At 37.4% G+C, this 10,382-nt stretch overlaps 1 long non-coding RNA gene across 4 annotated transcripts in view; it reads left to right on the top strand.

The window, feature by feature from the left end:
- Nucleotides 1-8,022, top strand: part of LOC128248670 (uncharacterized) — a 30,287-nt gene extending 22,265 nt beyond the window's left edge. For all 4 annotated transcript variants that reach the window (XR_008264830.2, XR_016243254.1, XR_008264831.2 and 1 more), the window contains exon 3: nucleotides 7,279-8,022. This is a non-coding gene — a long non-coding RNA (uncharacterized LOC128248670). The remainder of the gene's footprint in view (nucleotides 1-7,278) is intronic.
- The last annotated feature ends 2,360 nt before the right edge of the window (nucleotides 8,023-10,382 follow it).

The raw sequence follows: 10,382 nt of genomic DNA on the forward strand, positions 1-10,382 counted from the left end.
ATGTTTGTGCGTGCATGTGTGTGTGTGCATGTGTGTGTGTGTCTGAGATATATATATAGAGAGAGAGAGAGAAACTTAGTGATATAAGAAAAGTATTTATAATGCTTCTCTGAACTAAAGGATATTGGAAGCAAGACTTCAAACAATCCCTTTAGGGGAGACCACTAAACTCAATGTTTCTAAGATTCGGTTTATCACTGCGCTAAAATGTTCAGCTATTATTCAATAAAACTTCTTTCCCTGTCTCTGCCTCTCACACAGACACACTCACACACTCTGTCTCGATCTATCTCGATCTCTTTCACACGCACTCACACTTACACACACACTCTATCTATCTCCCTCACTCCCTCCCCCTCTCTCACTCTTTCCCTCTCTCTCTCACCCCCTCTCTCTCTCTCTCTCTCTCTCTCTCTCTCTCTCTCTCTCTCTTTCTCTCAAAAAGGAAGTGCACAATTTTTTTTTTAAATACATTCAAATAGCAAAAGCTAACAAACAGGTAGTCTGCTTTTGTACCGACTGAATCTGGCTTTCAGGCAGAGAGAGGGAGGGAGAGAGCCAGAGAAACAAAGAGACAGAGAGAGAGAAAGAGAGGGAGAGAAAGAGAGAGAGAGAGAGAGAGAAAGAGAGAGAGAGAGAAAGAGAGAGAGAGAGAAAGAGAGAGATGTAGAAATGTCTTATATTGAATAATATGCATTTGATATCAAGCGCCTCTGTTCCACCTGATCGATATCGATGTGTGTACAAAAGACATCAAATTCCGTCTTTACATGGACACACGCAAACACCTGTATCGTTTGAAATATACAAATAATCGATATTTTTTCCCATTTTTCCAAAATTACCTTCACTACATCATATTGATTCTTTTGTTGTGATTAGTAAGGTAATTCTTAAGGTAAAGCGAAATAACGATTACTGCTTCGAAACATTAAGGGTATCTATTATTATTTTTTTCTTGTTAGAAACCACAAAAGATATCTGTATTAATAAAAAGGTGGGGTGGAATTGTCCATTTTGCTTGGATAATGTTAACTTTGGCTGTTATTTGTTGCTGCAATAATAATACAATGCTAACAGCTCTAATGGTTTCATTTGTCAAAATAATCGAAACTGCTAGGTAAATTTCTATTATCACAGATAACATAGAAATCAAAAGACTTCCAACGTTTAGGCTAGGTCCGGAGACAAAATCTAAATACGTCTCTGACTAAACTCTTTGCTTCTTGGTCACAGATAATATGTTGAGGTAGAAATGTTTGGCAGTATTTTGCATGTTTGTCTATTTGAGTTCTTCATTTCAAAAGATAAACTAAAAAAAAAAATTTAACCGAAGAATAGCTTGGTATGGAGCCTCGGAAGTGTTCCGGAATGATGTGGCATGATGTATTCTGCAAACGAGATGAGGTGAAAAGTTAAATTACAGGCCATTTAACAAAATGAAAACGTTAATAGCTTCTCCTTTAACGAGTACAAAATAGTAATTTGTCTTTGTCATCGTTTAGATTGAGATGAGTATCAGCGCAACGCGATAGCATTGAAACATAAAATTAAGCCAGGCTTTTAATACAACACTTCTGCATGACTCCCAAATGTGGGAATTAATCAGTCAGGTGTTAGAGCCTCAGATTAATGAAGATTATCTACAGAACCGATCTGAGATACATTGAGGACGAACAAATGTGGCAAACTGGCTAATGACAAATGAAACAACTTCGAGTTGTAATATTTATACCCTACATATGGCGATGCGCTGGCAGAAGCATTACCACGCCGGACAAAATGCTGAGCGGCATTTTGTTCTTCGTTACGTTCAAATTCCGCCAAGGTTGACTTTGCCTTTTCTTCTCGGAAGATCCCAGTTAAGCACTGGGATCGATGTAATCGGCTTGGCTCCGAAGTTGCTGGCCTTGTTCCTATATTTAAAGACAATATTGATATCACATTGAACTTACCTTCTAACTTGTTTCAATCGTCAGACTGCGACCCTGCTGGGGCACTGTCCTGAGAATTTAGACGAACAAATCGACGCCAGTACGTGTGGTACTTATTCTGTCGGTCCCTATAACTTAGTGGCTTGTCAAAAGGGGCCCACAAAATGCATACCAAACTGAAAATGAATAATGGAGTCATTTTGTTCGACCAACACTACAAGGTGATCCATTATTTACATTATTTACATTTGACGGATATTTGTCCTCATCTTGTTTGTTGTTAAAACAACGTTTCGGCTGATATACCCTCAAGCATTCATCAGATGTCTTGGGGAAATTTCGAACCTGGGTTCTCATTCCTAAGGTATTTTTAGATGTTGTTGTTGTTATTATTATTATTATCATTATTATTATCATTATTATTATTCAGGTCGCTGCCTGGAATCGAACTCGGAATCTTGGGGTTAGCAGCCCGTGCTCTTAACCACTATGCCATATGCCCGTCAAATGTAAATAATGTAAATAATGTACACAATTCCTCATCTCTTAAATATTGAACTGCTACAAGGTGATGTTTCATAATAACCATACTCCAATGACTGTTACAAAAAGAGTATATATAAACACATGTATATACCGCGCCTGCGGTTTCCACGCTCGCCGTGACATTCACCAACTCGACCGAGCATCTGAAAGTCGCCTCGCCAGAAATTGCACAAACTAAAAGTTTCGATCCAACAAGACTTACACACCACCTCACAGACGCTCTCCACCCTACTGACATGAACCAGAGAAAAGCCAAGGCTAAATACCCAGTGCCAATATGGGTCTCAGGCTCAGAAAAAGTCTTCAATGCCACTCCCTGAATATCTGGTTTTCTATCAGAGTGATATTTTCCTAGAAACATGCTTTAAACATGTTTTAACAAAAGCTAAGGGACTTCTCACTCTCAGCGGTCTCCCAGCACTTGAGACACCAACCCGTAATTAGTGAGAGCTCGTGCTATTGCTACATAGTCGTTCAACCTACACTAGATTCATCCGTCCTTTTGATAGGTCTTGCTTTTAGTCCTGCTCGGTTTCTGGCAACCCTCCTCACCAGGAAAGCCTAGAGAAGGTTCCGGTTTAGTTACCGACGATCCGACCATGCAACAGGTTGTATTGGATTGTATGTTACCAGTAGCACACATGACAAACCTCACAAATGACCCGAGACATAAAATATAGAGTGTGTCTGTGTTTGTGTGTGTTTGTGAGTGTATGTGTGTGCGAATGTGTGTGTGTGTTTGTACGATAGCATCGAACAGTGTGAATTAGTGCTCAACACCGCATTTGGTAAATAAATATTCTCATTTGCGAATTCTTATCCAAAATGAAGGCAATTATAAATGGATTGCACGAAAACTGTAGAAATCATAACCTCATGAAACCATTGGTAGCGTTGTTAATCCTCAAAAAAAAAAATATATATATACATACATACAAACATACATACATAATGGAATCAAACAACATTAATTCAAGGATCTTTACGTGTACAGTATCATTCTTATCCTTATTTTACAAAGAAATTTTTTAGTCTTTGACTTCCAAGTTCCAGTTCAGTTGCCATTGCGAAACTTTTTGACGAAAGCAACTAAGCCTGTACTTCGAAATCCCACTCATCTTTTTTCCTTAGAATTTAATCAAAGAGCATGTAGCCGTAATTACATTGAGGTCGATGAGATCCAATTAGTTCGGAATCCAGAAACCCCTATCTTTCTCTGGGAACTTCGTGCATAAAATTTATTTTACAGAAAACCTAAACAAGGCCGCTCCTCTATACTCTCACATTAATATCTTATTGCAAAACCTATTGATTGTCTATGCTGTATGGTGGACACAATTAGCGAATTATATTAAACATTCTTCAAATATTCCTCTGTAAGTTTCTCTTATTTTCATTTGACTATCAATATTCTATGAAGAGAAGTTTATATTATTTTTAATCTTTCTAAACTACTTTCTGGGACATGTTCCATTAGATATAATTGCATTTCAAAAAAAGCATTCCATGAAAGCACTTATCTACGCTAATGTCAACATTACACTTTAAAGTGGCATTTTCAATACTCTAACCGAATCATTATACTTTCGAATCAACAGCGGCAGTTAAATATATATCTTCGTCTTTCTATAATGGACTTCAGAGCTAAAAGCTGCGGCTATAAAACCGATGCTGTTTGAATATTAAGTATGAAGGGGTGATCTGTTGTGCAAAATTACTGCAGTTTCAATTACTTGTAATTATTTCCCAGAGTCTTGAATGCCTCAATATATCACCAAATATGATTAATGTAAGATCGAGGGATTAGGAGATAAGGGATCACAGCAACACTGAATTACACGACATCAATGTAGACTTCCGTTTCGTTAATCTTCATGCCAAATTTAAATTATTTCTTCACACTAGAGGTTTTTTCTTTTTTTTAATAAATAGCTTTGTCAGAGTAGAAAAATCAGGACTCATTTCATGAGATGGAAAGTAAGTGAAAGGAAATGGCGAAGTTCAGTGCTTTCATTTTTTTGCAACAACATAGAAACCGCTAAAGGTATCCGAGCACGGGGTTTTGGTGTTAAAGCCCATATGTTTGTAGTTTTGTTCGACTCACCCAACGTTTATATTTATTCACAAAACACCATACAAGGGTGAAGAAACAATATGGAAGCTTTAAAGATATTGGTCCATAATGGTCATCTAAGATAAGAAATGTTTTTCAAGATATGTTCAAGTTTATATTCATCCATATATTCGTTTCATTTCCTTCTATTTCGTATTTTGTTCTTTGTGGTAGCTTAAGCTTTCTTTTCTTAGACTCTACTTAGTGTTATAACAGAGTTAAGAAACGCGTTACCATGACAACGGATGTTATTTCTTCTTCAAGAATAAGTTTGAAAGCTGAGTCAACGGAGAAGAGTTCCAACTGGATGAAATCTCCAAGCTGTGTGAATGAGCAAGTTTTCGATATCCAAGAAGTTAAAATGTGAAAGGCGCCAGGAATCATGATCTGAATGTGGCCCGGCCTCTAAGAATGTAGGAATTTAAAAGTCGGAACACTTGCCTGAGGGGAGCTTCCTCTCAGAAAACCTGCTGTTCAGCTCTCGTGTGTATAGCCACTCTTATATATTTATATATTAAGTTACTTTTGATACAGCATATATCTCCATGGCATGTTGTAACCTTCGTGATAAAGTCAGTTTGAACCATTTAGAGTTCGAATGGTACCAATGCTCTAAGTTGACCGAATTAGGGGCAAACATCCCGCGACAAACACTTCAAGACGTGCTTTTTCTTCTGAGTCGAAACGATTTTCTCAAACATCAGAGCACTTGTGATTCCCTCGAGAAAGGCATGAGTGTTACAACTTCCTTTTCGTCTCTCTTCGTGCGCTTTCAACAAATTCGCAGAATGTGTAATGTACCGGGGAACCGAACGTAAAGTCTTCGAGATCTGATCGTCCTTTCTCCATTAAACCTATTTTCTTTCATTGACTTTTAGCATCGCAGTATAATAACGAGCGTCATTTTCGCAATCCTCTGAAATTTTAGGGTTGTGTGTCTAAACTCTAAAGAGTAGACATGAAGCTATTGATCAGAGGCGATGGACGGGTAGAATCGTAACAGAATTGGAAAAAATATCATGCAGTATTTCTTCCGATTCTTTACGTTCTGCGTTCAAAACCCACAATAATCAACAGTGTTATTCATCCTTCTGAGGTCGTTAAAATCAAATGCAAGTCAAATACTAATGTTCAATTAAACGAGAGAGGAGGGGAGAGGGAAAAGGAGAGGGGAGAGGGAAAAGGAGAGGGGAAAGGGAAAAGGAGAGGGGAGAGGGAAAAGGAGAGGGAAAAGGAGAGGGGAAAGGGAAAAGGAGAGGGGAGAGAGAGTGAAATAGAGTGAGAGAGAGTGAAATAGAGTGAGAGAGAGTGAAATAGAGTGAGAGAGAGTGAAATAGAGTGAGAGAGAGGTGAGTTGGCAGAATTATTAGGAAGTTGGAATAAAACCCCACGTGAGATTTGTTCCGGCTCTTTACGTTTTGAGTTCAAATCCTGCAGTGGACCACTTTGCCTTTCACACTTCCGGCCAAATACTAGGGGTCGTTGGTAACAACTATCTTGGTGCCCACAAAGTATTCCTTGTTACTTTGAATTCTAAGAAAATGTCTCTTCAATCGCCGGTTTCGAACCCCAACAGACCCCGAGTACAATTTCACATCCAACTGCCTCGTTGCCGGATAATTTAGTAGAATGTCTCTGCACTTGACTACTGTTGGAGTTCCAGCATTACTATATCATGAGTAGAAACAGTGACTGCCGAACACTTTATTTCTGCAATCGAAATGTTATCATTAGCCCGACTTACCCCATTAGCCCGACTTACCCCATTAGCCCGCCTTACCCCATTAGCCCGACTTACCCCATTAGCCCGCCTTACCCCATTAGCCCGACTTACCCCATTAGCCCGACTTACCCCATTAGCCCGACTTACCCCATTAGTCCGCCTTACCCCATTAGCCCGCCTTACCCCATTAGCCCGACTTACCCCATTAGCCCGCCTTACCCCATTAGCCCGCCTTACCCCATTAGCCCGCCTTACCCCCATTAGCCCGACTTACCCCATTAGCCTGACTTACCCCCATTAGCCCGACTTACCCCATTAGCCCGCCTTACCCCATTAGCCCGCCTTACCCCATTAGCCCGACTTACCCCATTAGCTCGAGTTTTCCCATTAGCCCGCCTTACCCCATTAGCCCGACTTACCCCATTAGCCCGACTTACCCCATTAGCCCGATTTACCCCATTAGCCCGCCTTACCCCATTAGCCCGCCTTACCCCATTAGCCCGACTTACCCCATTAGCTCGAGTTTTCCCATTAGCCCGCCTTACCCCATTAGCCCGACTTACCCCATTAGCCCGCCTTACCCCATTAGCCCGCCTTACCCCATTAGCCCGCATTACCCCATTAACCCGCCTTACCCCATTAGCCCGCCTTACCCCATTAGCCCGACTTACCCCATTAGCTCGAGTTTTCCCATTAGCCTCGACCTTGGTTGCGATGATGAGTTGTTATTATCCTCATGACAAAGCAATCAAAATTAATGAATCCGAATTATTTCAATTTCAAATACTGTTCACACATAAACAAGCCGTGCATCCAAATTATTGTTCAATTATCCTTTTATGACCTTCTCATCCCTCTGCTTTACTTTCCTTAATTTTTAATTATAATTAGTTACAATGAAAATTAAACTTTTTACATTAATTGGTTTATAAATGTGTAATGAATTTTTTTAAAATAAACAGGATATTCAGCGCCTTTCTCGATCTCTTAGAAATCACAGTCCACATACCTTCCAATCATATATACTACCAACTGGAAAGAAAGAGAAAGCGCTTTAGATAATGGAGTCTTCAAAACTTATGAAAAGACGAGACGGTCATGGATGGAATTTCTTGGATCCTAGGTTTGCCCAAAAGTCAATCTGTGTAATGTTTTCCCTGATCAAGCAGAACAGTCTTAAGAATTTTATAGTTTGAGTAAAATTCCGTAACTAATCGTTAAAACCTACTCATAGCTGTCGAAGAAGAAGAAGAAGAAGAAGAAGAAGAAGAAGAAGAAGAAGAAGAAGAAGAAGAAGAAGAAGAAGAAGAAGAAGAAGAAGAAGAAGAAGAAGAAGAAGAAGAATGATGTTGATGATGATGACGACGACAATGATATTAATAATGATAATATTGATGATGATGATGATGATCATCATCATCATCATCATGACGATGATGATGATCATGATCATGATAATGATGATGATTATAGTAAAATTTCAGCTTATTAGTATCATTCCGTTTCTATTTACTACTAAAGTGAATATGCTTCATTTTACAATAATTTTTAATTTAACAATCAATTAAATTATATGATGCGAAAATTAAATAAAATGTATTTAAGAAAGAAAAATGAATAAATAAACAAATAACCAAAATAAACGAAAATATAGAAAAATCTGCGGCAATTTACTCTTGGATTTAAAAATATATTAAATTCTTGGTGTTGTTTATTCCTGCTGTGTATGTAAACTTTTGTTGTAGAAATGATATGCTTTTTCTTTGTATAATTCTCAACTGTATTTATCTCAGCTTGTTTACATTGGGTCGATTTATTGAAAATCACTTACAAGGCGTGTTTTCGTTTGTTTTATTTTACTTATTGGTTTTTAGGATTTTATTAGTTCAAGTCATATAATTTTTATGGTCGTTAAATTAAAAATGGAGTAAAACTTAAATAATAAAATACATTTGTGTTCAAAGTACATTCATTAATAAATAATATTGTTAAATTGCAATAAATTATGAGTGTCATAAAACTCTGAAGTAAGACTTGAACTCTGGTTATCAAAATAATTATTTAACAGCAACAAGATCGTCGCAGATAACGTCGACCTCACTCTGGAAACATGGTTTTAAAGAATAAATATATTTAATATACAGAACGTGGAAAATCGCCAGAATTGATAAGATATCGATGGTTCGTTTCAGCAAGAATTTGATTAGATGTTTTAAAAAACCACAAATATTTGAAGAGGTTAATATATTATTTGTGGCATGCGATGAATAGAAGACTAAAGCTTATGGTATGATCCTCCGTCAGAGGACAAATTAAAAGATGACTGCAGAGTGCTGGGGAACGTGGAGCAGATAGGAGGACAGAAATGGCGAAAAATAGTAGCAGAAAGTTGGGTTCACATCAAAAATATCTGCCGGAGTCGGGGCCTTATGCGCCGATATCTGCTTCCAAGAAACTGTTTACGAACATGCACGTACACACTCACACGCGCACACACACATACACACACACACGTGTATATATAAATATATATGTGTGTGTGTATATGTATGAACATTCACATGCATGCATATATATATATATATATATATATATATACATACATACGTTCAAATCCATGTGCATATATGTATATGCAAATACATGTACAAATAGACACACAGACACACACACACACACACACATATATATATATATATATATATATATATATATATATATATATATATATATATATATATATATATATATATATATATATATATATACATGTATATATATATATATATATATATATATATATATATATATATATATATATATATATATATATATATATATATATATATATATATACATACATACAGACATACAGACATACAGACATATATACGTACATATATACATATGCGTGTGATTGTTTGTGTGTGTGTTAAAGCTTATGCCAATGGGTTAGCAGAGTCGTTAGAGCGTCTGACAGTAAATGTCTGGCAGTAATTGTTCCCGCTCTTCACGTTCCGAATTCGAATCCCGTTGCAGTCAAATTTACTTTCCGTTTCTCTGGGCCGATAAATAAAGTACTGGGGTACTGCCTTCTTTTTCTTCCACTTTCTCGAAATCTGCTATTTTGTACTTTGAGAGATAGAAGTACAAACCGTACCTCCTTGGTCCAGCAATTTCAGAAGAATTAAACTAAGAGAAGGAGCCTTTTCTCATCTCATACCGCAAAGTCCTCCAAAGAAACGAATGGATGTGAGGAGGGGAGATAGAAAAATTATGTAGTAAGGCAAAAAAAAAACTTTGAAGATAATTTACTGACTCTAACTTCCAAACATTATAAATGTTCGGCCGTAGTACCTAATGTGACTATTTTAAATAACTCAGGGCCGGAACTTTACATAATATCATGTGAAAATTTTACGATGAATGTGCATTTTACAGCAACCAAATTGTTGCTCAATTCTATGTTAGTTCTGTCGAGCTTAGTTAAGATCATTCTAGCAAACACAAATCATCGTGATGCATCTGGGACTACATTATTCAACATCTCCATCTTTTTATATGAAAGTAAGATATGATTTGAGGGAGACATGTCTGACATTTGTGTAACTCTGTAGCATCCACTTCGTCAGATCCGGCGAGGGCTCCGCAACGGCCAAGCGTTTCTGTCTTAACATTTTTAGTTAGAGAAACACCGTCGCATAAAAGCTGCCTGATTTCTCCATTAACGTAAGGGAGTTCTGTGCAGCTATTAAATTAGCCTCTTATTCTCTGGTTTGAGTACACCTGACCTTCAAATAGGAAATTTGCAACAACAACAAAAAAAAAAACGAAAAAAGGAATTTCACAAAAATTTCGAAAGCACATTTTCTGGGGTGGCGTTGCAGTTAAGTGATGAGTTTTCAAATGACATGGTAGCTAAGCAACGTCATATCTTTGCTACAGAATCTCTAGTGAAAGTCGATGGAAGGCGAATATGTAAACAAAACCCAAAACATCCTAAATCGATTTTTAACCAATAATCTTTTTCTTGTCATCATGTAAGGGGATTATGAAAGCTTTTATA

The sequence above is a fragment of the Octopus bimaculoides genome, chromosome 9 (assembly GCF_046866305.1).
Source record: "Octopus bimaculoides isolate indiv1 chromosome 9, ASM4686630v1, whole genome shotgun sequence".
Taxonomy (NCBI): Eukaryota; Metazoa; Mollusca; class Cephalopoda; order Octopoda; family Octopodidae; genus Octopus; species Octopus bimaculoides.